General features: G+C 47.6%; 65 non-coding genes across 65 annotated transcripts; all 65 read left to right on the forward strand.

The window, feature by feature from the left end:
* The first annotated feature begins 46 nt into the window (after positions 1–46).
* On the forward strand, positions 47–165 carry LOC145152651 (5S ribosomal RNA). Its single transcript, XR_013733179.1, has one exon. It is a non-coding gene; the product is annotated as a 5S ribosomal RNA (ribosomal RNA).
* Positions 166–396: 231 nt separating this feature from the next.
* Positions 397–515, forward strand: LOC145155722 (5S ribosomal RNA). The gene has a single exon (XR_013736151.1). It is a non-coding gene; the product is annotated as a 5S ribosomal RNA (ribosomal RNA).
* Positions 516–740: 225 nt separating this feature from the next.
* On the forward strand, positions 741–859 carry LOC145153891 (5S ribosomal RNA). The gene has a single exon (XR_013734383.1). It is a non-coding gene; the product is annotated as a 5S ribosomal RNA (ribosomal RNA).
* A 225-nt stretch (positions 860–1,084) lies between these two features.
* LOC145152663 (5S ribosomal RNA) lies at positions 1,085–1,203 on the forward strand. The gene has a single exon (XR_013733190.1). It is a non-coding gene; the product is annotated as a 5S ribosomal RNA (ribosomal RNA).
* A 219-nt stretch (positions 1,204–1,422) lies between these two features.
* LOC145147863 (5S ribosomal RNA) lies at positions 1,423–1,541 on the forward strand. The gene has a single exon (XR_013728755.1). It is a non-coding gene; the product is annotated as a 5S ribosomal RNA (ribosomal RNA).
* A 233-nt stretch (positions 1,542–1,774) lies between these two features.
* On the forward strand, positions 1,775–1,893 carry LOC145155318 (5S ribosomal RNA). The gene has a single exon (XR_013735765.1). It is a non-coding gene; the product is annotated as a 5S ribosomal RNA (ribosomal RNA).
* A 227-nt stretch (positions 1,894–2,120) lies between these two features.
* LOC145153307 (5S ribosomal RNA) lies at positions 2,121–2,239 on the forward strand. Its single transcript, XR_013733824.1, has one exon. It is a non-coding gene; the product is annotated as a 5S ribosomal RNA (ribosomal RNA).
* Positions 2,240–2,461: 222 nt separating this feature from the next.
* On the forward strand, positions 2,462–2,580 carry LOC145152675 (5S ribosomal RNA). The gene has a single exon (XR_013733202.1). It is a non-coding gene; the product is annotated as a 5S ribosomal RNA (ribosomal RNA).
* Positions 2,581–2,810: 230 nt separating this feature from the next.
* LOC145152687 (5S ribosomal RNA) lies at positions 2,811–2,929 on the forward strand. Its single transcript, XR_013733213.1, has one exon. It is a non-coding gene; the product is annotated as a 5S ribosomal RNA (ribosomal RNA).
* Positions 2,930–3,158: 229 nt separating this feature from the next.
* Positions 3,159–3,277, forward strand: LOC145153892 (5S ribosomal RNA). Its single transcript, XR_013734384.1, has one exon. It is a non-coding gene; the product is annotated as a 5S ribosomal RNA (ribosomal RNA).
* A 218-nt stretch (positions 3,278–3,495) lies between these two features.
* On the forward strand, positions 3,496–3,614 carry LOC145155584 (5S ribosomal RNA). Its single transcript, XR_013736017.1, has one exon. It is a non-coding gene; the product is annotated as a 5S ribosomal RNA (ribosomal RNA).
* Positions 3,615–3,834: 220 nt separating this feature from the next.
* Positions 3,835–3,953, forward strand: LOC145155840 (5S ribosomal RNA). The gene has a single exon (XR_013736268.1). It is a non-coding gene; the product is annotated as a 5S ribosomal RNA (ribosomal RNA).
* A 231-nt stretch (positions 3,954–4,184) lies between these two features.
* LOC145152698 (5S ribosomal RNA) lies at positions 4,185–4,303 on the forward strand. Its single transcript, XR_013733224.1, has one exon. It is a non-coding gene; the product is annotated as a 5S ribosomal RNA (ribosomal RNA).
* A 230-nt stretch (positions 4,304–4,533) lies between these two features.
* LOC145152710 (5S ribosomal RNA) lies at positions 4,534–4,652 on the forward strand. Its single transcript, XR_013733235.1, has one exon. It is a non-coding gene; the product is annotated as a 5S ribosomal RNA (ribosomal RNA).
* A 218-nt stretch (positions 4,653–4,870) lies between these two features.
* On the forward strand, positions 4,871–4,989 carry LOC145150303 (5S ribosomal RNA). The gene has a single exon (XR_013731124.1). It is a non-coding gene; the product is annotated as a 5S ribosomal RNA (ribosomal RNA).
* A 225-nt stretch (positions 4,990–5,214) lies between these two features.
* On the forward strand, positions 5,215–5,333 carry LOC145155032 (5S ribosomal RNA). The gene has a single exon (XR_013735494.1). It is a non-coding gene; the product is annotated as a 5S ribosomal RNA (ribosomal RNA).
* Positions 5,334–5,560: 227 nt separating this feature from the next.
* Positions 5,561–5,679, forward strand: LOC145152731 (5S ribosomal RNA). The gene has a single exon (XR_013733255.1). It is a non-coding gene; the product is annotated as a 5S ribosomal RNA (ribosomal RNA).
* Positions 5,680–5,910: 231 nt separating this feature from the next.
* Positions 5,911–6,029, forward strand: LOC145135045 (5S ribosomal RNA). Its single transcript, XR_013719530.1, has one exon. It is a non-coding gene; the product is annotated as a 5S ribosomal RNA (ribosomal RNA).
* Positions 6,030–6,259: 230 nt separating this feature from the next.
* On the forward strand, positions 6,260–6,378 carry LOC145152721 (5S ribosomal RNA). The gene has a single exon (XR_013733246.1). It is a non-coding gene; the product is annotated as a 5S ribosomal RNA (ribosomal RNA).
* A 228-nt stretch (positions 6,379–6,606) lies between these two features.
* Positions 6,607–6,725, forward strand: LOC145134207 (5S ribosomal RNA). Its single transcript, XR_013719007.1, has one exon. It is a non-coding gene; the product is annotated as a 5S ribosomal RNA (ribosomal RNA).
* A 219-nt stretch (positions 6,726–6,944) lies between these two features.
* On the forward strand, positions 6,945–7,063 carry LOC145149935 (5S ribosomal RNA). The gene has a single exon (XR_013730771.1). It is a non-coding gene; the product is annotated as a 5S ribosomal RNA (ribosomal RNA).
* Positions 7,064–7,289: 226 nt separating this feature from the next.
* Positions 7,290–7,408, forward strand: LOC145145976 (5S ribosomal RNA). The gene has a single exon (XR_013726925.1). It is a non-coding gene; the product is annotated as a 5S ribosomal RNA (ribosomal RNA).
* A 224-nt stretch (positions 7,409–7,632) lies between these two features.
* Positions 7,633–7,751, forward strand: LOC145152733 (5S ribosomal RNA). The gene has a single exon (XR_013733257.1). It is a non-coding gene; the product is annotated as a 5S ribosomal RNA (ribosomal RNA).
* A 226-nt stretch (positions 7,752–7,977) lies between these two features.
* LOC145154111 (5S ribosomal RNA) lies at positions 7,978–8,096 on the forward strand. Its single transcript, XR_013734593.1, has one exon. It is a non-coding gene; the product is annotated as a 5S ribosomal RNA (ribosomal RNA).
* A 228-nt stretch (positions 8,097–8,324) lies between these two features.
* On the forward strand, positions 8,325–8,443 carry LOC145141354 (5S ribosomal RNA). Its single transcript, XR_013722615.1, has one exon. It is a non-coding gene; the product is annotated as a 5S ribosomal RNA (ribosomal RNA).
* Positions 8,444–8,669: 226 nt separating this feature from the next.
* On the forward strand, positions 8,670–8,788 carry LOC145138533 (5S ribosomal RNA). The gene has a single exon (XR_013721577.1). It is a non-coding gene; the product is annotated as a 5S ribosomal RNA (ribosomal RNA).
* Positions 8,789–9,011: 223 nt separating this feature from the next.
* Positions 9,012–9,130, forward strand: LOC145152745 (5S ribosomal RNA). Its single transcript, XR_013733268.1, has one exon. It is a non-coding gene; the product is annotated as a 5S ribosomal RNA (ribosomal RNA).
* Positions 9,131–9,359: 229 nt separating this feature from the next.
* Positions 9,360–9,478, forward strand: LOC145152756 (5S ribosomal RNA). The gene has a single exon (XR_013733279.1). It is a non-coding gene; the product is annotated as a 5S ribosomal RNA (ribosomal RNA).
* A 231-nt stretch (positions 9,479–9,709) lies between these two features.
* LOC145143794 (5S ribosomal RNA) lies at positions 9,710–9,828 on the forward strand. Its single transcript, XR_013724829.1, has one exon. It is a non-coding gene; the product is annotated as a 5S ribosomal RNA (ribosomal RNA).
* A 219-nt stretch (positions 9,829–10,047) lies between these two features.
* LOC145148187 (5S ribosomal RNA) lies at positions 10,048–10,166 on the forward strand. The gene has a single exon (XR_013729084.1). It is a non-coding gene; the product is annotated as a 5S ribosomal RNA (ribosomal RNA).
* Positions 10,167–10,390: 224 nt separating this feature from the next.
* On the forward strand, positions 10,391–10,509 carry LOC145145758 (5S ribosomal RNA). The gene has a single exon (XR_013726716.1). It is a non-coding gene; the product is annotated as a 5S ribosomal RNA (ribosomal RNA).
* Positions 10,510–10,740: 231 nt separating this feature from the next.
* On the forward strand, positions 10,741–10,859 carry LOC145145456 (5S ribosomal RNA). Its single transcript, XR_013726428.1, has one exon. It is a non-coding gene; the product is annotated as a 5S ribosomal RNA (ribosomal RNA).
* Positions 10,860–11,079: 220 nt separating this feature from the next.
* On the forward strand, positions 11,080–11,198 carry LOC145155705 (5S ribosomal RNA). Its single transcript, XR_013736134.1, has one exon. It is a non-coding gene; the product is annotated as a 5S ribosomal RNA (ribosomal RNA).
* A 229-nt stretch (positions 11,199–11,427) lies between these two features.
* On the forward strand, positions 11,428–11,546 carry LOC145152768 (5S ribosomal RNA). Its single transcript, XR_013733290.1, has one exon. It is a non-coding gene; the product is annotated as a 5S ribosomal RNA (ribosomal RNA).
* Positions 11,547–11,775: 229 nt separating this feature from the next.
* On the forward strand, positions 11,776–11,894 carry LOC145154244 (5S ribosomal RNA). The gene has a single exon (XR_013734726.1). It is a non-coding gene; the product is annotated as a 5S ribosomal RNA (ribosomal RNA).
* A 229-nt stretch (positions 11,895–12,123) lies between these two features.
* LOC145146871 (5S ribosomal RNA) lies at positions 12,124–12,242 on the forward strand. The gene has a single exon (XR_013727795.1). It is a non-coding gene; the product is annotated as a 5S ribosomal RNA (ribosomal RNA).
* A 226-nt stretch (positions 12,243–12,468) lies between these two features.
* LOC145140496 (5S ribosomal RNA) lies at positions 12,469–12,587 on the forward strand. Its single transcript, XR_013722188.1, has one exon. It is a non-coding gene; the product is annotated as a 5S ribosomal RNA (ribosomal RNA).
* Positions 12,588–12,817: 230 nt separating this feature from the next.
* On the forward strand, positions 12,818–12,936 carry LOC145147972 (5S ribosomal RNA). The gene has a single exon (XR_013728870.1). It is a non-coding gene; the product is annotated as a 5S ribosomal RNA (ribosomal RNA).
* Positions 12,937–13,165: 229 nt separating this feature from the next.
* On the forward strand, positions 13,166–13,284 carry LOC145152779 (5S ribosomal RNA). Its single transcript, XR_013733301.1, has one exon. It is a non-coding gene; the product is annotated as a 5S ribosomal RNA (ribosomal RNA).
* Positions 13,285–13,508: 224 nt separating this feature from the next.
* On the forward strand, positions 13,509–13,627 carry LOC145142102 (5S ribosomal RNA). Its single transcript, XR_013723191.1, has one exon. It is a non-coding gene; the product is annotated as a 5S ribosomal RNA (ribosomal RNA).
* Positions 13,628–13,858: 231 nt separating this feature from the next.
* LOC145148267 (5S ribosomal RNA) lies at positions 13,859–13,977 on the forward strand. The gene has a single exon (XR_013729159.1). It is a non-coding gene; the product is annotated as a 5S ribosomal RNA (ribosomal RNA).
* Positions 13,978–14,198: 221 nt separating this feature from the next.
* On the forward strand, positions 14,199–14,317 carry LOC145155841 (5S ribosomal RNA). Its single transcript, XR_013736269.1, has one exon. It is a non-coding gene; the product is annotated as a 5S ribosomal RNA (ribosomal RNA).
* A 230-nt stretch (positions 14,318–14,547) lies between these two features.
* Positions 14,548–14,665, forward strand: LOC145143046 (5S ribosomal RNA). Its single transcript, XR_013724106.1, has one exon. It is a non-coding gene; the product is annotated as a 5S ribosomal RNA (ribosomal RNA).
* Positions 14,666–14,893: 228 nt separating this feature from the next.
* Positions 14,894–15,012, forward strand: LOC145152792 (5S ribosomal RNA). The gene has a single exon (XR_013733315.1). It is a non-coding gene; the product is annotated as a 5S ribosomal RNA (ribosomal RNA).
* A 229-nt stretch (positions 15,013–15,241) lies between these two features.
* On the forward strand, positions 15,242–15,360 carry LOC145145457 (5S ribosomal RNA). The gene has a single exon (XR_013726429.1). It is a non-coding gene; the product is annotated as a 5S ribosomal RNA (ribosomal RNA).
* Positions 15,361–15,580: 220 nt separating this feature from the next.
* Positions 15,581–15,699, forward strand: LOC145144124 (5S ribosomal RNA). The gene has a single exon (XR_013725142.1). It is a non-coding gene; the product is annotated as a 5S ribosomal RNA (ribosomal RNA).
* Positions 15,700–15,928: 229 nt separating this feature from the next.
* Positions 15,929–16,047, forward strand: LOC145152803 (5S ribosomal RNA). The gene has a single exon (XR_013733328.1). It is a non-coding gene; the product is annotated as a 5S ribosomal RNA (ribosomal RNA).
* Positions 16,048–16,276: 229 nt separating this feature from the next.
* Positions 16,277–16,395, forward strand: LOC145154245 (5S ribosomal RNA). The gene has a single exon (XR_013734727.1). It is a non-coding gene; the product is annotated as a 5S ribosomal RNA (ribosomal RNA).
* Positions 16,396–16,624: 229 nt separating this feature from the next.
* Positions 16,625–16,743, forward strand: LOC145146872 (5S ribosomal RNA). The gene has a single exon (XR_013727796.1). It is a non-coding gene; the product is annotated as a 5S ribosomal RNA (ribosomal RNA).
* Positions 16,744–16,969: 226 nt separating this feature from the next.
* On the forward strand, positions 16,970–17,088 carry LOC145140500 (5S ribosomal RNA). The gene has a single exon (XR_013722189.1). It is a non-coding gene; the product is annotated as a 5S ribosomal RNA (ribosomal RNA).
* A 231-nt stretch (positions 17,089–17,319) lies between these two features.
* LOC145147973 (5S ribosomal RNA) lies at positions 17,320–17,438 on the forward strand. Its single transcript, XR_013728871.1, has one exon. It is a non-coding gene; the product is annotated as a 5S ribosomal RNA (ribosomal RNA).
* Positions 17,439–17,667: 229 nt separating this feature from the next.
* Positions 17,668–17,786, forward strand: LOC145152815 (5S ribosomal RNA). Its single transcript, XR_013733340.1, has one exon. It is a non-coding gene; the product is annotated as a 5S ribosomal RNA (ribosomal RNA).
* A 224-nt stretch (positions 17,787–18,010) lies between these two features.
* LOC145142114 (5S ribosomal RNA) lies at positions 18,011–18,129 on the forward strand. The gene has a single exon (XR_013723202.1). It is a non-coding gene; the product is annotated as a 5S ribosomal RNA (ribosomal RNA).
* A 231-nt stretch (positions 18,130–18,360) lies between these two features.
* On the forward strand, positions 18,361–18,479 carry LOC145148268 (5S ribosomal RNA). The gene has a single exon (XR_013729160.1). It is a non-coding gene; the product is annotated as a 5S ribosomal RNA (ribosomal RNA).
* A 221-nt stretch (positions 18,480–18,700) lies between these two features.
* LOC145155842 (5S ribosomal RNA) lies at positions 18,701–18,819 on the forward strand. Its single transcript, XR_013736270.1, has one exon. It is a non-coding gene; the product is annotated as a 5S ribosomal RNA (ribosomal RNA).
* Positions 18,820–19,047: 228 nt separating this feature from the next.
* LOC145143057 (5S ribosomal RNA) lies at positions 19,048–19,165 on the forward strand. The gene has a single exon (XR_013724115.1). It is a non-coding gene; the product is annotated as a 5S ribosomal RNA (ribosomal RNA).
* A 228-nt stretch (positions 19,166–19,393) lies between these two features.
* On the forward strand, positions 19,394–19,512 carry LOC145152826 (5S ribosomal RNA). Its single transcript, XR_013733351.1, has one exon. It is a non-coding gene; the product is annotated as a 5S ribosomal RNA (ribosomal RNA).
* A 229-nt stretch (positions 19,513–19,741) lies between these two features.
* On the forward strand, positions 19,742–19,860 carry LOC145145744 (5S ribosomal RNA). Its single transcript, XR_013726702.1, has one exon. It is a non-coding gene; the product is annotated as a 5S ribosomal RNA (ribosomal RNA).
* A 230-nt stretch (positions 19,861–20,090) lies between these two features.
* LOC145136954 (5S ribosomal RNA) lies at positions 20,091–20,209 on the forward strand. The gene has a single exon (XR_013720807.1). It is a non-coding gene; the product is annotated as a 5S ribosomal RNA (ribosomal RNA).
* Positions 20,210–20,437: 228 nt separating this feature from the next.
* LOC145153348 (5S ribosomal RNA) lies at positions 20,438–20,556 on the forward strand. The gene has a single exon (XR_013733862.1). It is a non-coding gene; the product is annotated as a 5S ribosomal RNA (ribosomal RNA).
* Positions 20,557–20,781: 225 nt separating this feature from the next.
* LOC145152732 (5S ribosomal RNA) lies at positions 20,782–20,900 on the forward strand. The gene has a single exon (XR_013733256.1). It is a non-coding gene; the product is annotated as a 5S ribosomal RNA (ribosomal RNA).
* Positions 20,901–21,128: 228 nt separating this feature from the next.
* On the forward strand, positions 21,129–21,247 carry LOC145153349 (5S ribosomal RNA). The gene has a single exon (XR_013733863.1). It is a non-coding gene; the product is annotated as a 5S ribosomal RNA (ribosomal RNA).
* A 225-nt stretch (positions 21,248–21,472) lies between these two features.
* Positions 21,473–21,591, forward strand: LOC145154191 (5S ribosomal RNA). The gene has a single exon (XR_013734676.1). It is a non-coding gene; the product is annotated as a 5S ribosomal RNA (ribosomal RNA).
* A 229-nt stretch (positions 21,592–21,820) lies between these two features.
* LOC145155041 (5S ribosomal RNA) lies at positions 21,821–21,939 on the forward strand. Its single transcript, XR_013735502.1, has one exon. It is a non-coding gene; the product is annotated as a 5S ribosomal RNA (ribosomal RNA).
* A 231-nt stretch (positions 21,940–22,170) lies between these two features.
* Positions 22,171–22,289, forward strand: LOC145135965 (5S ribosomal RNA). Its single transcript, XR_013720144.1, has one exon. It is a non-coding gene; the product is annotated as a 5S ribosomal RNA (ribosomal RNA).
* The last annotated feature ends 89 nt before the right edge of the window (positions 22,290–22,378 follow it).

Here is a 22,378-nt window from a genome sequence, read left to right on the forward strand (position 1 = left end):
TCTGCGTCTTTTAAGACATACAAGCAATAAGCATGGATAGTATTTCGGGTGCGATCATACCAGCACTAATGCACCGGATCCCATCAGAACTCCGCAGTTAAGCGTGCTTGGGCGAGAGTAGTACTAGGATGGGTGACCCCCTGGGAAGTCCTCGTGTTGCACCCCCTTTTTCGTTGTCCGTTTGCGTTTTTTTAGATTTTACGAGCGGTTTTTTTTTTTGTTTTTTTTTTCTTTCTTGCTATTTCTATGCTTGGGTGGCCTTCGTTTCATGGTTCATGGTCTTCGTATTTTTGGAACGGAGCCGATCGGTCACGTGGGTCCCACGCCTCGCGTACGAAAACAAAGGAGGTTCTGCGTCTTTTAAGACATAAAAGCAATAAGCATGGATAGTATTTCGGGTGCGATCATACCAGCACTAATGCACCGGATCCCATCAGAACTCCGCAGTTAAGCGTGCTTGGGCGAGAGTAGTACTAGGATGGGTGACCCCCTCGGAAGTCCTCGTGTTGCACCCCCCCTTTTTCGTTGTCCGTTTGCGTTTTTTTAGATTTTACGTGCGGTTTTTTTTGTTTTTTTTTCTTGCTATTTCTATGCTCGGGTGGCCTCCGTTTCATGGTTCATGGTCTTTGTATTTTTGGAACGGAGCCGATCGGTCACGTGGGTCCCACGCCTCGCGTACGAAAACAAAGGAGGTTCTGTGTCTTTTAAGACATACAAGCAATAAGCATGGACAGTATTTCGGGTGCGATCATACCAGCACTAATGCACCGGATCCCATCAGAACTCCGCAGTTAAGCGTGCTTGGGCGAGAGTAGTACCAGGATGGGTGACCCCATGGGAAGTCCTCGTGTTGCACCCCCCTTTTTCGTTGTCCGTTTGCGTTTTTTTAGATTTTGCGTGCGGTTTTTTTTTTTTTTTCTTTCTTGCTATTTCTATGCTCGGGTGGCCTCCGCTTCATGGTCGATGGTTTTCGTATTTTTGGAACGGAGCCGATCGGTCACGTGGGTTCCACGCCTCGCGTACGAAAACAAATGAGGTTCTGCGTCTTTTAAGACATAAAAGCAATAAGCATGGATAGTATTTCGGGTGCGATCATACCAGCACTAATGCACCGGATCCCATCAGAACTCCGCAGTTAAGCGTGCTTGGGCGAGAGTAGTACTAGGATGGGTGACCCCCTGGGAAGTCCTCGTGTTGCACCCCCCTTTTTCGTTGTCCGTTTGCGTTTTTTTAGATTTTACGTGCGGTTTTTTTTTCTTTCTTGCTATTTCTATGCTCGGGTGGCCTCCGCTTCATGGTTGATGGTTTTCGTATTTTTGGAACGGAGCCGATCGGTCACGTGGGTCCCACGCCTCGCGTACGAAAACAAAGGAGGTTCTGCGTCTTTTAAGACATAAAAGCAATAAGCATGGATAGTATTTCGGGTGCTATCATACCAGCACTAATGCATCGGATCCCATCAGAACTCCACAGTTAAGCGTGCTTGGGCGAGAGTAGTACTAGGATGGGTGACCCCCTGGGAAGTCCTCGTGTTGCACCCCCCCCCCCCCCCTTTTTCGTTGCCCGTTTGCGTTTTTTTAGATTTTACGTGCGGTTTTTTTTTGTTTTCTTTCTTGCTATTTCTATGCTCGGGTGGCCACCGCTTCATGGTTGATGGTTTTCGTATTTTTGGAACGGAGCCGATCGGTCACGTGGGTCCCACGCCTCGCGTACGAAAACAAAGGAGGTTCTGCGTCTTTTAAGACATAAAAGCAATAAGCATGGATCGTATTTCGGGTGCGATCATACCAGCACTAATGCACCGGATCCCATCAGAACTCCGCAGTTAAGCGTGCTTGGGCGAGAGTAGTACTAGGATGGGTGACCCCCTGGGAAGTCCTCGTGTTGCACGCCCCCTTTTTCGTTGTCCGTTTGCGTTTTTTTAGATTTTACGTGCGGTTTTTTTTTGTTTTTTTTTTCTTGCTATTTCTATGCTCGGGTGGCCTCCGTTTCATGGTTCATGGTCTTCGTATTTTTGGAACGGAGCCGATCGGTCACGTGGGTCCCACGCCTCGCGTACGAAAACAAAGGAGGTTCTGTGTCTTTTAAGACATACAAGCAATAAGCATGGACAGTATTTCGGGTGCGATCATACCAGCACTAATGCACCGGATCCCATCAGAACTCCGCAGTTAAGAGTGCTTGGGCGAGAGTAGTACCAGGATGGGTGACCCCATGGGAAGTCCTCGTGTTGCACCCCCCTTTTTCGTTGTCCGTTTGCGTTTTTTTAGATTTTGCGTGCGGTTTTTTTTTTTTCTTTCTTGCTATTTCTATGCTCGGGTGGCCTCCGCTTCATGGTTGATGGTCTTCGTATTTTTGGAACGGAGCGGATCGGTCACGTGGGTCCCACGCCTCGCGTACGAAAACAAAGGAGGTTCTGCGTCTTTTAAGACATACAAGCAATAAGCATGGATAGTATTTCGGGTGCGATCATACCAGCACTAATGCACCGGATCCCATCAGAACTCCGCAGTTAAGCGTGCTTGGGCGAGAGTAGTACTAGGATGGGTGACCCCCTGGGAAGTCCTCGTGTTGCACCCCCTTTTTCGTTGTCCGTTTGCGTTTTTTTAGATTTTACGAGCGGTTTTTTTTTTGTTTTTTTTTTCTTTCTTGCTATTTCTATGCTTGGGTGGCCTTCGTTTCATGGTTCATGGTCTTCGTATTTTTGGAACGGAGCCGATCGGTCACGTGGGTCCCACGCCTCGCGTACGAAAACAAAGGAGGTTCTGCGTCTTTTAAGACATAAAAGCAATAAGCATGGATAGTATTTTGGGTGCGATCATACCAGCACTAATGCACCGGATCCCATCAGAACTCCGCAGTTAAGCGTGCTTGGGCGAGAGTAGTACTAGGATGGGTGACCCCCTGGGAAGTCCTCGTGTTGCACCCCCCCCCCTTTTTCGTTGTCTATTTGCGTTTTTTTAGATTTTACGTGCGGTTTTTTTTGTTTTTTTTTTCTTGCTATTTCTATGCTCGGGTGGCCTCCGTTTCATGGTTCATGGTCTTCGTATTTTTGGAACGGAGCCGATCGGTCACGTGGGTCCCACGCCTCGCGTACGAAAACAAAGGAGGTTCTGTGTCTTTTAAGACATACAAGCAATAAGCATGGACAGTATTTCGGGTGCGATCATACCAGCACTAATGCACCGGATCCCATCAGAACTCCGCAGTTAAGCGTGCTTGGGCGAGAGTAGTACCAGGATGGGTGACCCCATGGGAAGTCCTCGTGTTGCACCCCCCTTTTTCGTTGTCCGTTTGCGTTTTTTTAAATTTTGCGTGCGTTTTTTTTTTTTTCTTGCTATTTCCATGCTCGGGTGGCCTCCGCTTCATGGTTGATGGTTTTCGTATTTTTGGAACGGAGCCGATCGGTCACGTGGGTTCCACGCCTCGCGTACGAAAACAAAGGAGGTTCTGCGTCTTTTAAGACATAAAAGCAATAAGCATGGATAGTATTTCGGGTGCGATCATACCAGCACTAATGCACCAGATCCCATCAGAACTCCGCAGTTAAGCGTGCTTGGGCGAGAGTAGTACTAGGATGGGTGACCCCCTGGGAAGTCCTCGTGTTGCACCCCCCTTTTTCGTTGTCCGTTTGCGTTTTTTTAGATTTTACGTGCGGTTTTTTTTTTCTTTCTTGCTATTTCTATGCTCGGGTGGCCTCCGCTTCATGGTTGATGGTTTTCGTATTTTTGGAACGGAGCCGATCGGTCACGTGGGTCCCACGCCTCGCGTACGAAAACAAAGGAGGTTCTGCGTCTTTTAAGACATAAAAGCAATAAGCATGGACAGTATTTCGGGTGCTATCATACCAGCACTAATGCACCGGATCCCATCAGAACTCCGCAGTTAAGCGTGCTTGGGCGAGAGTAGTACTAGGATGGGTGACCCCCTGGGAAGTCCTCGTGTTGCACCCCCCCCCCCCCTTTTTCGTTGCCCGTTTGCGTTTTTTTAGATTTTACGTGCGGTTTTTTTTTGTTTTCTTTCTTGCTATTTCTATGCTCGGGTGGCCACCGCTTCATGGTTGATGGTTTTCGTATTTTTGGAACGGAGCCGATCGGTCACGTGGGTCCCACGCCTCGCGTACGAAAACAAAGGAGGTTCTGCGTCTTTTAAGACATAAAAGCAATAAGCATGGATAGTATTTCGGGTGCGATCATACCAGCACTAATGCACCGGATCCCATCAGAACTCCGCAGTTAAGCGTGCTTGGGCGAGAGTAGTACTAGGATGGGTGACCCCCTGGGAAGTCCTCGTGTTGCACCCCCCTTTTTCGTTGTCCGTTTGCGTTTTTTTAGATTTTACGTGCGGTTTTTTTTTGTTTTTTTTTTCTTTCTTGCTATTTCTATGCTTGGGTGGCCTTCGTTTCATGGTTCATGGTCTTCGTATTTTTGGAACGGAGCCGATCGGTCACGTGGGTCCCACGCCTCGCGTACGAAAACAAAGGAGGTTCTGCGTCTTTTAAGACATAAAAGCAATAAGCATGGATAGTATTTTGGGTGCGATCATACCAGCACTAATGCACCGGATCCCATCAGAACTCCGCAGTTAAGCGTGCTTGGGCGAGAGTAGTACTAGGATGGGTGACCCCCTGGGAAGTCCTCGTGTTGCACCCCTTTTTTCGTTGTCCGTTTGCGTTTTTTTAGATTTTACGTGCGGTTTTTTTTTCTTTCTTGCTATTTCTATGCTCGGGTGGCCTCCGCTTCATGGTTGATGGTTTTCGTATTTTTGGAACGGAGCCGATCGGTCACGTGGGTCCCACGCCTCGCGTACGAAAACAAAGGAGGTTCTGCGTCTTTTAAGACATAAAAGCAATAAGCATGGATAGTATTTCGGGTGCTATCATACCAGCACTAATGCACCGGATCCCATCAGAACTCCGCAGTTAAGCGTGCTTAGGCGAGAGTAGTAGTAGGATGGGTGACCCCCTGGGATGTCCTCGTGTTGCACCCCCCCTTTTTCGTTGCCCGTTTGCGTTTTTTTAGATTTTACGTGCGGTTTTTTTTTGTTTTCTTTCTTGCTATTTCTATGCTCGGGTGGCCACCGCTTCATGGTTGATGGTTTTCGTATTTTTGGAACGGCGCCGATCGGTCACGTGGGTCCCACGCCACGCGTACGAAAACAAAGGAGGTTCTGCGTCTTTTAAGAGATAAAATCAATAAGCATGGATAGTATTTCGGGTGCGATCATACCAGCACTAATGCACCGGATCCCATCAGAACTCCGCAGTTAAGCGTGCTTGGGCGAGAGTAGTACTAAGATGGGTGACCCCCTGGGAAGTCCTTGTGTTGCACCCCCCCTTTTTCGTTGTCCGTTTGCGTTTTTTTACATTTTACGTGCGGTTTTTTTTTGTTTTTTTTTTCTTGCTATTTCTATGCTCGGGTGGCCTCCGTTTCATGGTTCTCGGTCTTCGTATTTTTGGAACGGAGCCGATCGGTCACGTGGGTCCCACGCCTCGCGTACGAAAACAAAGGAGGTTCTGTGTCTTTTAAGACATACAAGCAATAAGCATGGACAGTATTTCGGGTGCGATCATACCAGCACTAATGCACCGGATCCCATCAGAACTCCGCAGTTAAGCGTGCTTGGGCGAGAGTAGTACTAGGATGGGTGACCCCATGGGAAGTCCTCGTGTTGCACCCCACCTTTTTCGTTGTCCGTTTGCGTTTTTTTAGATTTTACGTGCGGTTTTTTTTTGTTTTTTTTTTCTTTCTTGCTATTTCTATGCTAGGGTGGCCTCCGCTTCATGGTTGATGGTCTTCGTATTTTTGGAACGGAGCCGATCGGTCACGTGGGTCCCACGCCTCGCGTACGAAAACAAAGGAGGTTCTGCGTCTTTTAAGACATACAAGCAATAAGCATGGATAGTATTTCAGGTGCGATCATACCAGCACTAATGCACCGGATCCCATCAGAACTCCGCAGTTAAGCGTGCTTGGGCGAGAGTAGTACTAGGATGGGTGACCCCCTGAGAAGTCCTCGTGTTGCACCCCCCTTTTTCGTTGTTCGTTTGCGTTTTTTTAGATTTTACGTGCGGTTTTTTTTTGTTTTTTTTTTCTTTCTTGCTATTTCTATGCTCGGGTGGCCTTCGTTTCATGGTTCATGGTCTTCGTATTTTTGGAACGGAGCCGATCGGTCACGTGGGTCCCACGCCTCGCGTACGAAAACAAAGGAGGTTCTGCGTCTTTTAAGACATACAAGCAATAAGCATGGATAGTATTTCGGGTGCGATCATACCAGCACTAATGCACCGGATCCCATCAGAACTCCGCAGTTAAGCGTGCTTGGGCGAGAGTAGTACTAGGATGGGTGACCCCCTGGGAAGTCCTCGTGTTGCACCCCCCTTTTTCGTTGTCCGTTTGCGTTTTTTTAGATTTTACGTGCGGTTTTTTTTTGTTTTTTTTTCTTTCTTGCTATTTCTATGCTCGGGTGCCTCCGCTTCATGGTTGATGGTTTTCGTATTTTTGGAACGGAGCCGATCGGTCACGTGGGTTCCACGCCTCGCGTACGAAAACAAAGGAGGTTCTGCGTCTTTTAAGACATACAAGCAATAAGCATGGATAGTATTTCGGGTGCGATCATACCAGCACTAATGCACCGGATCCCATCAGAACTCCGCAGTTAAGCGTGCTTGGGCGAGAGTAGTACTAGGATGGGTGACCCCCTGGGAAGTCCTCGTGTTGCACCACCCTTTTTCGTTGTCCGTTTGCGTTTTTTTAGATTTTACGTGCGGTTTTTTTTTCTTTCTTGCTATTTCTATGCTCGGGTGGCCTCCGCTTCATGGTTGATGGTTTTCGTATTTTTGGAACGGAGCCGATCGGTCACGTGGGTCCCACGCCTCGCGTACGAAAACAAAGGAGGTTCTGCGTCTTTTAAGACATACAAGCAATAAGCATGGATAGTATTTCAGGTGCGATCATACCAGCACTAATGCACCGGATCCCATCAGAACCCCGCAGTTAAGCGTGCTTGGGCGAGAGTAGAACTAGGATGGGTGACCCCCTGGGAAGTCCTCGTGTTGCACCCCCCTTTTTCGTTGTCCGTATGCGTTTTTTTAGATTTTACGTGCGGTTTTTTTTTGTTTTTTTTTTCTTGCTATTTCTATGCTCGGGTGGCCTCCGTTTCATGGTTCATGGTCTTCGTATTTTTGGAACGGAGCCGATCGGTCACGTGGGTCCCACGCCTCGCGTACGAAAACAAAGGAGGTTCTGTGTCTTTTAAGACATATAAGCAATAAGCATGGACAGTATTTCGGGTGCGATCATACCAGCACTAATGCACTGGATCCCATCAGAACTCCGCAGTTAAGCGTGCTTGGGCGAGAGTACTACTAGGATGGGTGACCCCATGGGAAGTCCTCGTGTTGCACCCCCCTTTTTCGTTGTCCGTTTGCGTTTTTTTAGATTTTGCGTGCGGTTTTTTTTTTTTTTCTTTCTTGCTATTTCTATGCTCGGGTGGCCTCCGCTTCATGGTTGATGGTCTTCGTATTTTTGGAACGGAGCTGATCGGTCACGTGGGTCCCACGCCTCGCGTACGAAAACAAAGGAGGTTCTGCGTCTTTTAAGACATACAAGCAATAAGCATGGATAGTATTTCGGGTGCGATCATACCAGCACTAATGCACCGGATCCCATCAGAACTCCGCAGTTAAGCGTGCTTGGGCGAGAGTAGTACTAGGATGGGTGACCCCCTGGGAAGTCCTCGTGTTGCACCCCCCTTTTTCGTTGTCCGTTTGTGTTTTTTTAGATTTTACGTGCGGTTTTTTATTGTTTTTTTTTTTTTGCTATTTCTATGCTCGGGTGGCCTTCGTTTCATGGTTCATGGTCTTCGTATTTTTGGAACGGAGCCGATCAGTCACGTGGGTCCCACGCCTCGCGTACGAAAACAAAGTAGGTTCTGCGTCTTTTAAGACATACAAGCAATAAGCATGGATAGTATTTCGGGTGCGATCATACCAGCACTAATGCACCGGATCCCATCAGAACTCCGCAGTTAAACGTGCTTGGGCGAGAGTAGTACTAGGATGGGTGACCCCCTGGGAAGTCCTCGTGTTGCACCCCCTTTTTCGTTGTCCGTTTGCGTTTTTTTAGATTTTACGTGCGGTTTTTTTTTGTTTTTTTTTCTTTCTTGCTATTTCTATGCTCGGGTGGCCTCCGCTTCATGGTTGATGGTTTTCGTATTTTTGGAACGGAGCCGATCGGTCACGTGGGTTCCACGCCTCGCGTACGAAAACAAAGGAGGTTCTGCGTCTTTTAAGACATAAAAGCAATAAGCATGGATAGTATTTCGGGTGCGATCATACTAGCACTAATGCACTGGATCCCATCAGAACTCCGCAGTTAAGCGTGCTTGGGCGAGAGTAGTACTAGGATGGGTGACCCCCTGGGAAGTCCTCGTGTTGCACCCCCGTTTTTTCGTTGTCCGTTTGCGTTTTTTTAGATTTTACGTGCGGTTTTTTTTTGTTTTTTTTTCTTGCTATTTCTATGCTCGGGTGGCCTCCGTTTCATGGTTCATGGTCTTCGTATTTTTGGAACGGAGCCGATCGGTCACGTGGGTCCCACGCCTCGCGTACGAAAACAAAGGAGGTTCTGTGTCTTTTAAGACATACAAGCAATAAGCATGGACAGTATTTCGGGTGCGATCATACCAGCACTAATGCATCGGATCCCATCAGAACTCCGCAGTTAAGCGTGCTTGGGCGAGAGTAGTACTAGGATGGGTGACCCCATGGGAAGTCCTCGTGTTGCACCCCCCCTTTTTCGTTGTCCGTTTGCGTTTTTTTAGATTTTACGTGCGGTTTTTTTTTTTTCTTTCTTGCTATTTCTATGCTCGGGTGGCCTTCGTTTCATGGTTCATGGTCTTCGTATTTTTGGAACGGAGCTGATCGGTCACGTGGGTCCCACGCCTCGCGTACGAAAACAAAGGAGGTTCTGCGTCTTTTAAGACATACAAGCAATAAGCATGGATAGTATTTCGGGTGCGATCATACCAGCACTAATGCACCGGATCCCATCAGAACTCCGCAGTTAAGCGTGCTTGGGCGAGAGTAGTACTAGGATGGGTGACCCCCTGGGAAGTCCTCGTGTTGCACCCCCCTTTTTCGTTGTCCGTTTGCGTTTTTTTAGATTTTACGTGCCGTTTTTTTTTGTTTTTTTTTCTTTCTTGCTATTTCTATGCTCGGGTGGCCTCCACTTCATGGTTGATGGTTTTCGTATTTTTGGAACGGAGCCGATCGGTCACGTGGGTTCCACGCCTCGCGTACGAAAACAAAGGAGGTTCTGCGTCTTTTAAGACATAAAAGCAATAAGCATGGATAGTATTTCGGGTGCGATCATACCAGCACTAATGCACCGGATCCCATCAGAACTCCGCAGTTAAGCGTGCTTGGGCGAGAGTAGTACTAGGATGGGTGACCCCCTGGGAAGTCCTCGTGTTGCACCCCCCTTTTTTCGTTGTCCGTTTGCGTTTTTTTAGATTTTACGTGTGGTTTTTTTTTTGTTTTTTTTTCTTTCTTGCTATTTCTATGCTCGGGTGGCCTCCGCTTCATGGTTGAAGGTTTTCGTATTTTTGGAACGGAGCCGATCGGTCACGTGGGTCCCACGCCTCGCGTACGAAAACAAAGGAGGTTCTGCGTCATTTAACACATAAAATCAATAAGCATGGATAGCATTTCGGGTGCGATCATACCAGCACTAATGCACCGGATCCCATCAGAACTCCGTAGGTAAGTGTGCTTGGGCGAGAGTAGTACTAGGATGGGTGACCCCCTGGGAAGTCCTCGTGTTGCACCCCCCTTTTTTGTTGTCCGTTTGCGTTTTTTTAGATTTTACGTGCGGTTTTTTTTTCTTTCTTGCTATTTCTATGCTCGGGTGGCCTCCGCTTCATGGTTGATGGTTTTCGTATTTTTGGAACGGAGCCGATCGGTCACGTGGGTCCCACGCCTCGCGTACGAAAACAAAGGATGTTCTGCGTCTTTTAAGACATAAAAGCAATAAGCATGGATAGTATTTCGGGTGCTATCATACCAGCACTAATGCACCGGATCCCATCAGAACTCTGGCGTTAAGCGTGCTTGGGCGAGAGTAGTACTAGGATGGGTGACCCCCTGGGAAGTCCTCGTGTTGCACCCCCCCTTTTTCGTTGCCCGTTTGCGTTTTTTTAGATTTTACGTGCGGTTTTTTTTGTTTTCTTTCTTGCTATTTCTATGCTCGGGTGGCCACCGCTTCATGGTTGATGGTTTTCGTATTTTTGGAACGGAGCCGATCGGTCACGTGGGTCCCACGCCTCGCGTACGAAAACAAAGGAGGTTCTGCGTCTTTTAAGACATAAAAGCAATAAGCATGGATAGTATTTCGGGTGCGATCATACCAGCACTAATGCACCGGATCCCATCAGAACTCCGCAGTTAAGCGTGCTTGGGCGAGAGTAGTACTAGGATGGGTGACCCCCTGGGAAGTCCTCGTGTTGGACCCCCCCTTTTTCGTTGTCCGTTTGCGTTTTTTTAGATTTTACGTGCGGTTTTTTTTTGTTTTTTTTTTCTTTCTTGCTATTTCTATGCTCGGGTGGCCTCCGCTTCATGGTTGATGGTCTTCGTATTTTTGGAACGGAGCTGATCGGTCACGTGGGTCCCACGCCTCGCGTACGAAAACAAAGGAGGTTCTGCGTCTTTTAAGACATACAAGCAATAAGCATGGATAGTATTTCGGGTGCGATCATACCAGCACTAATTCACCGGATCCCATTAGAACTCCGCAGTTAAGCGTGCTTGGGCGAGAGTAGTACTAGGATGGGTGATCCCCTGGGAAGTCCTCGTGTTGCACCCCCCTTTTTCGTTGTCCGTTTGCGTTTTTTTAGATTTTACGTGCGGTTTTTTTTTTCTTTCTTGCTATTTCTATGCTCGGGTGGCCTTCGTTTCATGGTTCATGGTCTTCGTATTTTTGGAACGGAGCCGATCGGTCGCGTGGGTCCCACGCCTCGCGTACGAAAACAAAGGAGGTTCTGCGTCTTTTAAGACATACAAGCAATAAGCATGGATAGTATTTCCGGTGCGATCATACCAGCACTAATGCACCGGATCCCATCAGAACTCCGCAGTTAAGCGTGCTTGGGCGAGAGTAGTACTAGGATGGGTGACCCCCTGGGAAGTCCTCGTGTCGCACCCCCCTTTTTCGTTGTCCGTTTGCGTTTTTTTAGATTTTACGTGCGGTTTTTTTTTGTTTTTTTTTCTTTCTTGCTATTTCTATGCTCGGGTGGCCTCCGCTTCATGGTTGATGGTTTTCGTATTTTTGGAACGGAGCCGATCGGTCACGTGGGTTCCACGCCTCGCGTACGAAAACAAAGGAGGTTCTGCCTCTTTTAAGACATAAAAGCAATAAGCATGGATAGTATTTCGGGTGCGATCATACCAGCACTAATGCACCGGATCCCATCAGAACTCCGCAGTTAAGCGTGCTTGGGCGAGAGTAGTACTAGGATGGGTGACCCCCTGGGAAGTCCTCGTGTTGCACCCCCTTTTTTCGTTGTCCGTTTGCGTTTTTTTAGATTTTACGTGCGGTTTTTTTTTTGTTTTTTTTCTTTCTTGCTATTTCTATGCTCGGGTGCCCTCCGTTTCATGGTTCATGGTCTTCGTATTTTTGGAACGGAGCCGATCGGTCACGTGGGTCCCACGCCTCGCGTACGAAAACAAAGGAGGTTCTGCGTCTTTTAAGACATACAAGCAATAAGCATGGACAGTATTTCGGGTGCGATCATACCAGCACTAATGCACCGGATCCCATCAGAACTCCGCAGTTAAGCGTGCTTGGGCGAGAGTAGTACTAGAATGGGTGACCCCCTGGGAAGTCCTCGTGTTGCACCCCCCTTTTTCGTTGTCCGTTTGCGTTTTTTTAGATTTTACGTGCGGTTTTTTTTTGTTTTTTTTTCTTTCTTGTTATTTCTATGCTCGGGTAGCCTCCGCTTCATGGTTGATGGTTTTCGTATTTTTGGAACGGAGCCGATCGGTCACGTGGGTTCCACGCCTCGCGTACGAAAACAAAGGAGGTTCTGCCTCTTTTAAGACATAAAAGCAATAAGCATGGATAGTATTTCGGGTGCGATCATACCAGCACTAATGCACCGGATCCCATCAGAACTCCGCAGTTAAGCGTGCTTGGGCAAGAGTAGTACTAGGATGGGTGACCCCCTGGGAAGTCGTCGTGTTGCACCCCCGTTTTTTCGTTGTCCGTTTGCGTTTTTTTAGATTTTACGTGCGGTTTTTTTTTGTTTTTTTTTCTTGCTATTTCTATGCTCGGGTGGCCTCCGTTTCATGGTTCATGGTCTTCGTATTTTTGGAACGGAGCCGATCGGTCACGTGGGTCCCACGCCTCGGGTACGAAAACAAAGGAGGTTCTGTGTCTTTTAAGACATACAAGCAATAAGCATGGACAGTATTTCGGGTGCGATCATACCAGCACTAATGCACCGGATCCCATCAGAACTCCGCAGTTAAGCGTGCTTGGTCGAGAGTAGTACTAGGATGGGTGACCCCATGGGAAGTCCTCGTGTTGCACCCCCCTTTTTCCTTGTCCGTTTGCGTTTTTTTAGATTTTACGTGCGGTTTTTTTTTGTTTTTTTTTTCTTTCTTGCTATTTCTATGATCGGGTGGCCTCCGCTTCATGGTTGATGGTCTTCGTATTTTTGGAACGGAGCTGATCGGTCACGTGGGTCCCACGCCTCGTGTACGAAAACAAAGGAGGTTCTGCGTCTTTTAAGACATACAAGCAATAAGCATGGCTAGTATTTCGGGTGCGATCATACCAACACTAATGCACCGGATCCCATCAAAACTCCGCAGTTAAGCGTGCTTGGGCGAGAGTAGTACTAGGATGGGTGACCCCCTGGGAAGTCCTCGTGTTGCACCCCCCTTTTTCGTTGTCCGTTTGCGTTTTTTTAGATTTTACGTGCGGTTTTTTTTTGTTTTTTTTTCTTTCTTGCTATTTCTATGCTCGGGTGGCCTTCGTTTCATGGTTCATGGTCTTCGTATTTTTGGAACGGAGCCGATCGGTCACGTGGGTCCCACGCCTCGCGTACGAAAACAAAGGAGGTTCTGCGTCTTTTAAGACATACAAGCAATAAGCATGGATAGTATTTTGGGTGCGATCATACCAGCACTAATGCACCGGATCCCATCAGAACTCCGCAGTTAAGCGTGCTTGGGCGAGAGTAGTACTAGGATGGGTGACCCCCTGGGAAGTCCTCGTGTTGCACCCCCCTTTTTCGTTGTCCATTTGCGTTTTTTTAGATTTTACGTGCAGTTTTTTTTTTTTTTCTTTCTTGCTGTTTCTATGCTCGGGTGGCCTCCGTTTCATGGTTGATGGTTTTCGTATTTTTGGAACGGAGCCGATCGGTCACGTGGGTTCCACGCCTCGCGTACGAAAAGAAAGGAGGTTCTGCGTCTTTTAAGACATAAAAGCAATAAGCATGGATAGCATTTCGGGTGCGATCATACCAGCACTAATGCACCGGATCCCATCAGAACTCTGCAGTTAAGCGTGCTTGGGCGAGAGTAGTACTAGGATGGGTGACCCCCTGGGAAGTCCTCGTGTTGCACCTCCCTTTTTTCGTTGTCCGTTTGCGTTTTTTTAGATTTTACGTGCGTTTTTTTTTTTGTTTTTTTTTCTTTCTTGCTATTTCTATGCTCGGGTGGCCTCCGCTTCATGGTTGATGGTTTTCGTATTTTTGGAACGGAGCCGATCGGTCACGTGGGTCCCACGCCTCGCATACGAAAACAAAGGAGGTTCTGCGTCTTTTAAGACATAAAATCAATAAGCATGGATAGTATTTCGGGTGCGATCATACCAGCACTAATGCACCGGATCCCATCAGAATTCCGCAGTTAATCATGCTTGGGCGAGAGTAGTACTAGGATGGGTGACCCCCTGGGAAGTCCTCGTGTTGCACCCCCGTTTTTTCGTTGTCCGTTTGCGTTTTTTTAGATTTTACGTGCGGTTTTTTTTTTCCTTCTTGCTATTTCTATGCTCGGGTGGCCTCCGCTTCATGGTTGATGGTTTTCGTATTTTTGGAACGGAGCCGATCGGTCACGTGGGTCCCACGCCTCGCGTACGAAAACAAAGGAGGTTCTGCGTCTTTTAAGACATAAAAGCAATAAGCATGGATAGTATTTCGGGTGCTATCATACCAGCACTAATGCACCGGATCCCATCAGAACTCCGCAGTTAAGCGTGCTTGGGCGAGAGTAGTACTAGGATGGGTGACCCCCTGGGAAGTCCTCGTGTTGCACCCCCCCCCCCCCTTTTTCGTTGCCCGTTTGCGTTTTTTTAGATTTTACGTGCGGTTTTTTTTGTTTTCTTTCTTGCTATTTCTATGCTCGGGTGGCCACCGCTTCATGGTTGATGGTTTTCGTATTTTTGGAACGGAGCCGATCGGTCACGTGGGTCCCACGCTTCGCGTACGAAAACAAAGGAGGTTCTGCGTCTTTTAAGACATAAAAGCAATAAGCATGGATAGTATTTCGGGTGCGATCATACCAGCACTAATGCACCGGATCCCATCAGAACTCCGCAGTTAAGCGTGCTTGGGCGAGAGTAGTACTAGGATGGGTGACCCCTGGGAAGTCCTCGTGTTGCACCCCCTTTTTCGTTGTCCGTTTACGTTTTTTTAGATTTTACGTGCGGTTTTTTTTTGTTTTTTTTTCTTTCTTGCTATTTCTATGCTCGGGTGGCCTCCGCTTCATGGTTGATGGTCTTCGTATTTTTGGAACGGAGCTGATCGGTCACGTGGGTCCCACGCATCGCGTACGAAAACAAAGGAGGTTCTGCGTCTTTTAAGACATACAAGCAATAAGCATGGATAGTATTTCGGGTGCGATCATACCAGCACTAATGCACCGGATCCCATCAGAACTCCGCAGTTAAGCGTGCTTGGGCGAGAGTAGTACTAGGATGGGTGACCCCCTGGGAAGTCCTCGTGTTGCACCCCCTTTTTCGTTGTCCGTTTGCGTTTTTTTAGATTTTACGTGCGGTTTTTTTTTGTTTTTTTTTTCTTTCTTGCTATTTCTATGCTCGGGTGGCCTCCGCTTCATGGTTGATGGTCTTCGTATTTTTGGAACGGAGCTGATCGGTCACGTGGGTCCCACGCCTCGCGTACGAAAACAAAGGAGGTTCTGCGTCTTTTAAGACATACAAGCAATAAGCATGGATAGTATTTCGGGTGCGATCATACCAGCACTAATTCACCGGATCCCATTAGAACTCCGCAGTTAAGCGTGCTTGGGCGAGAGTAGTACTAGGATGGGTGATCCCCTGGGAAGTCCTCGTGTTGCACCCCCCTTTTTCGTTGTCCGTTTGCGTTTTTTTAGATTTTACGTGCGGTTTTTTTTTTCTTTCTTGCTATTTCTATGCTCGGGTGGCCTTCGTTTCATGGTTCATGGTCTTCGTATTTTTGGAACGGAGCCGATCGGTCGCGTGGGTCCCACGCCTCGCGTACGAAAACAAAGGAGGTTCTGCGTCTTTTAAGACATACAAGCAATAAGCATGGATAGTATTTCCGGTGCGATGATACCAGCACTAATGCACCGGATCCCATCAGAACTCCGCAGTTAAGCGTGCTTGGGCGAGAGTAGTACTAGGATGGGTGACCCCCTGGGAAGTCCTCGTGTCGCACCCCCCTTTTTCGTTGTCCGTTTGCGTTTTTTTAGATTTTACGTGCGGTTTTTTTTTGTTTTTTTTTCTTTCTTGCTATTTCTATGCTCGGGTGGCCTCCGCTTCATGGTTGATGGTTTTCGTATTTTTGGAACGGAGCCGATCGGTCACGTGGGTTCCACGCCTCGCGTACGAAAACAAAGGAGGTTCTGCCTCTTTTAAGACATAAAAGCAATAAGCATGGATAGTATTTCGGGTGCGATCATACCAGCACTAATGCACCGGATCCCATCAGAACTCCGCAGTTAAGCGTGCTTGGGCGAGAGTAGTACTAGGATGGGTGACCCCCTGGGAAGTCCTCGTGTTGCACCCCCTTTTTTCGTTGTCCGTTTGCGTTTTTTTAGATTTTACGTGCGGTTTTTTTTTTGTTTTTTTTCTTTCTTGCTATTTCTATGCTCGGGTGCCCTCCGTTTCATGGTTCATGGTCTTCGTATTTTTGGAACGGAGCCGATCGGTCACGTGGGTCCCACGCCTCGCGTACGAAAACAAAGGAGGTTCTGCGTCTTTTAAGACATACAAGCAATAAGCATGGACAGTATTTCGGGTGCGATCATACCAGCACTAATGCACCGGATCCCATCAGAACTCCGCAGTTAAGCGTGCTTGGGCGAGAGTAGTACTAGAATGGGTGACCCCCTGGGAAGTCCTCGTGTTGCACCCCCCTTTTTCGTTGTCCGTTTGCGTTTTTTTAGATTTTACGTGCGGTTTTTTTTTGTTTTTTTTTCTTTCTTGTTATTTCTATGCTCGGGTAGCCTCCGCTTCATGGTTGATGGTTTTCGTATTTTTGGAACGGAGCCGATCGGTCACGTGGGTTCCACGCCTCGCGTACGAAAACAAAGGAGGTTCTGCCTCTTTTAAGACATAAAAGCAATAAGCATGGATAGTATTTCGGGTGCGATCATACCAGCACTAATGCACCGGATCCCATCAGAACTCCGCAGTTAAGCGTGCTTGGGCAAGAGTAGTACTAGGATGGGTGACCCCCTGGGAAGTCGTCGTGTTGCACCCCCGTTTTTTCGTTGTCCGTTTGCGTTTTTTTAGATTTTACGTGCGGTTTTTTTTTGTTTTTTTTTCTTGCTATTTCTATGCTCGGGTGGCCTCCGTTTCATGGTTCATGGTCTTCGTATTTTTGGAACGGAGCCGATCGGTCACGTGGGTCCCACGCCTCGGGTACGAAAACAAAGGAGGTTCTGTGTCTTTTAAGACATACAAGCAATAAGCATGGACAGTATTTCGGGTGCGATCATACCAGCACTAATGCACCGGATCCCATCAGAACTCCGCAGTTAAGCGTGCTTGGTCGAGAGTAGTACTAGGATGGGTGACCCCATGGGAAGTCCTCGTGTTGCACCCCCCTTTTTCCTTGTCCGTTTGCGTTTTTTTAGATTTTACGTGCGGTTTTTTTTTGTTTTTTTTTTTCTTTCTTGCTATTTCTATGATCGGGTGGCCTCCGCTTCATGGTTGATGGTCTTCGTATTTTTGGAACGGAGCTGATCGGTCACGTGGGTCCCACGCCTCGTGTACGAAAACAAAGGAGGTTCTGCGTCTTTTAAGACATACAAGCAATAAGCATGGCTAGTATTTCGGGTGCGATCATACCAACACTAATGCACCGGATCCCATCAAAACTCCGCAGTTAAGCGTGCTTGGGCGAGAGTAGTACTAGGATGGGTGACCCCCTGGGAAGTCCTCGTGTTGCACCCCCCTTTTTCGTTGTCCGTTTGCGTTTTTTTAGATTTTACGTGCGGTTTTTTTTTGTTTTTTTTTCTTTCTTGCTATTTCTATGCTCGGGTGGCCTTCGTTTCATGGTTCATGGTCTTCGTATTTTTGGAACGGAGCCGATCGGTCACGTGGGTCCCACGCCTCGCGTACGAAAACAAAGGAGGTTCTGCGTCTTTTAAGACATACAAGCAATAAGCATGGATAGTATTTTGGGTGCGATCATACCAGCACTAATGCACCGGATCCCATCAGAACTCCGCAGTTAAGCGTGCTTGGGCGAGAGTAGTACTAGGATGGGTGACCCCCTGGGAAGTCCTCGTGTTGCACCCCCCTTTTTCGTTGTCCATTTGCGTTTTTTTAGATTTTACGTGCAGTTTTTTTTTTTTTTCTTTCTTGCTGTTTCTATGCTCGGGTGGCCTCCGTTTCATGGTTGATGGTTTTCGTATTTTTGGAACGGAGCCGATCGGTCACGTGGGTTCCACGCCTCGCGTACGAAAAGAAAGGAGGTTCTGCGTCTTTTAAGACATAAAAGCAATAAGCATGGATAGCATTTCGGGTGCGATCATACCAGCACTAATGCACCGGATCCCATCAGAACTCTGCAGTTAAGCGTGCTTGGGCGAGAGTAGTACTAGGATGGGTGACCCCCTGGGAAGTCCTCGTGTTGCACCTCCCTTTTTTCGTTGTCCGTTTGCGTTTTTTTAGATTTTACGTGCGTTTTTTTTTTTGTTTTTTTTTCTTTCTTGCTATTTCTATGCTCGGGTGGCCTCCGCTTCATGGTTGATGGTTTTCGTATTTTTGGAACGGAGCCGATCGGTCACGTGGGTCCCACGCCTCGCATACGAAAACAAAGGAGGTTCTGCGTCTTTTAAGACATAAAATCAATAAGCATGGATAGTATTTCGGGTGCGATCATACCAGCACTAATGCACCGGATCCCATCAGAATTCCGCAGTTAATCATGCTTGGGCGAGAGTAGTACTAGGATGGGTGACCCCCTGGGAAGTCCTCGTGTTGCACCCCCGTTTTTTCGTTGTCCGTTTGCGTTTTTTTAGATTTTACGTGCGGTTTTTTTTTTCCTTCTTGCTATTTCTATGCTCGGGTGGCCTCCGCTTCATGGTTGATGGTTTTCGTATTTTTGGAACGGAGCCGATCGGTCACGTGGGTCCCACGCCTCGCGTACGAAAACAAAGGAGGTTCTGCGTCTTTTAAGACATAAAAGCAATAAGCATGGATAGTATTTCGGGTGCTATCATACCAGCACTAATGCACCGGATCCCATCAGAACTCCGCAGTTAAGCGTGCTTGGGCGAGAGTAGTACTAGGATGGGTGACCCCCTGGGAAGTCCTCGTGTTGCACCCCCCCCCCCTTTTTCGTTGCCCGTTTGCGTTTTTTTAGATTTTACGTGCGGTTTTTTTTGTTTTCTTTCTTGCTATTTCTATGCTCGGGTGGCCACCGCTTCATGGTTGATGGTTTTCGTATTTTTGGAACGGAGCCGATCGGTCACGTGGGTCCCACGCTTCGCGTACGAAAACAAAGGAGGTTCTGCGTCTTTTAAGACATAAAAGCAATAAGCATGGATAGTATTTCGGGTGCGATCATACCAGCACTAATGCACCGGATCCCATCAGAACTCCGCAGTTAAGCGTGCTTGGGCGAGAGTAGTACTAGGATGGGTGACCCCTGGGAAGTCCTCGTGTTGCACCCCCTTTTTCGTTGTCCGTTTACGTTTTTTTAGATTTTACGTGCGGTTTTTTTTTGTTTTTTTTTCTTTCTTGCTATTTCTATGCTCGGGTGGCCTCCGCTTCATGGTTGATGGTCTTCGTATTTTTGGAACGGAGCTGATCGGTCACGTGGGTCCCACGCATCGCGTACGAAAACAAAGGAGGTTCTGCGTCTTTTAAGACATACAAGCAATAAGCATGGATAGTATTTCGGGTGCGATCATACCAGCACTAATGCACCGGATCCCATCAGAACTCCGCAGTTAAGCGTGCTTGGGCGAGAGTAGTACTAGGATGGGTGACCCCCTGGGAAGTCCTCGTGTTGCACCCCCCTTTTTCGTTGTCCGTTTGCGTTTTTTTAGATTTTACGTGCGGTTTTTTTTTGTTTTTTTTTCTTTCTTGCTATTTCTATGCTCGGGTGGCCTCCGCTTCATGGTTGATGGTCTTCGTATTTTTGGAACGGAGCTGATCGGTCACGTGGGTCCCACGCCTCGCGTACGAAAACAAAGGTGGTTCTGCGTCTTTTAAGACATACAAGCAATAAGCATGGATAGTATTTCGGGTGCGATCATACCAGCACTAATTCACAGGATCCCATCAGAACTCCGCAGTTAAGCGTGCTTGGGCGAGAGTAGTACTAGGATGGGTGACCCCCTGGGAAGTCCTCGTGTTGCACCCCCCTTTTTCGTTGTCCGTTTGCGTTTTTTTAGATTTTACGTGCGGTTTTTTTTTCTTTTTTTTTTCTTTCTTGCTATTTCTATGCTCGGGTGGCCTTCGTTTCATGGTTCATGGTCTTCGTATTTTTGGAACGGAGCCGATCGGTCACGTGGGTCCCACGCCTCGCGTACGAAAACAAAGGAGGTTCTGCGTCTTTTAAGACATACAAGCAATAAGCATGGATAGTATTTCCGGTGCGATCATACCAGCACTAATGCACCGGATCCCATCAGAACTCCGCAGTTAAGCGTGCTTGGGCGAGAGTAGTACTAGGATGGGTGACCCCCTGGGAAGTCCTCGTGTTGCACCCCCTTTTTTCGTTGTCCGTTTGCGTTTTTTTAGATTTTACGTGCGGTTTTTTTTTGTTTTTTTTTCTTTCTTGCTATTTCTATGCTCGGGTGGCCTCCGCTTCATGGTTGATGGTTTTCGTATTTTTGGAACGGAGCCGATCGGTCACGTGGGTTCCACGCCTCGCGTACGAAAACAAAGGAGGTTCTGCTCTTTTAAGACATAAAAGCAATAAGCATGGATAGTATTTCGGGTGCGATCATACCAGCACTAATGCACCGGATCCCATCAGAACTCCGCAGTTAAGCGTGCTTGGGCGAGAGTAGTACTAGGATGGGTGACCCCTTGGGAAGTCCTCGTGTTGCACCCCCGTTTTTTCGTTGTCCGTTTGCGTTTTTTTAGATTTTACGTGCGGTTTTTTTTTGTTTTTTTTTCTTGCTATTTCTATGCTCGGGTGGCCTCCGTTTCATGGTTCATGGTCTTCGTATTTTTGGAACGGAGCCGATCGGTCACGTGGACCCACGCCTCGCGTACGAAAACAAAGGAGGTTCTGTGTCTTTTAAGACATACAAGCAATAAGCATGGACAGTATTTCGGGTGCGATCATACCAGCACTAATGCACCGGATCCCATCAGAACTCCGCAGTTAAGCGTGCTTGGGCGAGAGTAGTACTAGGATGGGTGACCCCATGGGAAGTCCTCGTGTTGCACCCCCTTTTTCGTTGTCCGTTTGCGTTTTTTTAGATTTTACGTGCGGTTTTTTTTGTTTTTTTTTTCTTTCTTGCTATTTTTATGATCGGGTGGCCTCCGCTTCATGGTTGATGGTCTTCGTATTTTTGGAACGGAGCTGATCGGTCACGTGGGTCCCACGCCTCGTGTACGAAAACAAAAGAGGTTCTGCGTCTTTTAAGACATACAAGCAATAAGCATGGATAGTATTTCGGGTGCGATCATACCAGCACTAATGCACCGGATCCCATCAGAACTCCGCAGTTAAGCGTGCTTGGGCGAGAGTAGTACTAGGATGGGTGACCCCTTGGGAAGTCCTCGTGTTGCACCCCCCTTTTTCGTTGTCCGTTTGCGTTTTTTTAGATTTTACGTGCGGTTTTTTTTTGTTTTTTTTTCTTGCTATTTCTATGCTCGGGTGGCCTCCGTTTCATGGTTCATGGTCTTCGTATTTTTGGAACGGAGCCGATCGGTCACGTGGATCCCACGCCTCGCGTACGAAAACAAAGGAGGTTCTGTGTCTTTTAAGACATACAAGCAATAAGCATGGACAGTATTTCGGGTGCGATCATACCAGCACTAATGCACCGGATCCCATCAGAACTCCGCAGTTAAGCGTGCATGGGCGAGAGTAGTACTAGGATGGGTGACCCCCTGGGAAGTCCTCGTGTTGCACCCCCCTTTTTCGTTGTCCGTTTGCGTTTTTTTAGATTTTACGTGCAGTTTTTTTTTGTTTTTTTTTCTTTCTTGCTATTTCTATGCTCGGGTGGCCTCCGCTTCATGGTTGATGGTTTTCGTATTTTTGGAACGGAGCCGATCGGTCACGTGGGTTCCACGCCTCGCGTACGAAAACAAAGGAGGTTCTGCGTCTTTTAAGACATAAAAGCAATAAGCATGGATAGTATTTCGGGTGCGATCATACCAGCACTAATGCACCGGATCCCATCAGAACTCTGCAGTTAAGCGTGCTTGGGCGAGAGTAGTACTAGGATGGGTGACCCCCTGGGAAGTCCTCGTGTTGCACCCCCCTTTTTTCGTTGTCCGTTTGCGTTTTTTTAGATTTTACGTGTGGTTTTTTTTTTGTTTTTTTTTCTTTCTTGCTATTTCTATGCTCGGGTGGCCTTCGTTTCATGGTTCATGGTCTTCGTATTTTTGGAACGGAGCCGATCGGTCACGTGGGTCCCACGCCTCGCGTACGAAAACAAAGGAGGTTCTGCGTCTTTTAAGACATACAAGCAATAAGCATGGATAGTATTTCAGGTGCGATCATACCAGCACTAATGCACCGGATCCCATCAGAACTCCGCAGCTAAGCGTGCTTGGGCGAGAGTAGTACTAGGATGGGTGACCCCCTGGGAAGTCCTCGTGTTGCACCCCCCTTTTTCGTTGTCCGTTTGCGTTTTTTTAGATTTTACGTGCAGTTTTTTTTGTTTTTTTTTCTTTCTTGCTGTTTCTATGCTCGGATG

The sequence above is a fragment of the Lactuca virosa genome, chromosome 1, assembly GCF_052849685.1.
Source record: "Lactuca virosa cultivar CGN04683 chromosome 1, Lactuca_virosa_CGN04683_v6, whole genome shotgun sequence".
NCBI classification, from domain to species: domain Eukaryota; kingdom Viridiplantae; phylum Streptophyta; class Magnoliopsida; order Asterales; family Asteraceae; genus Lactuca; species Lactuca virosa.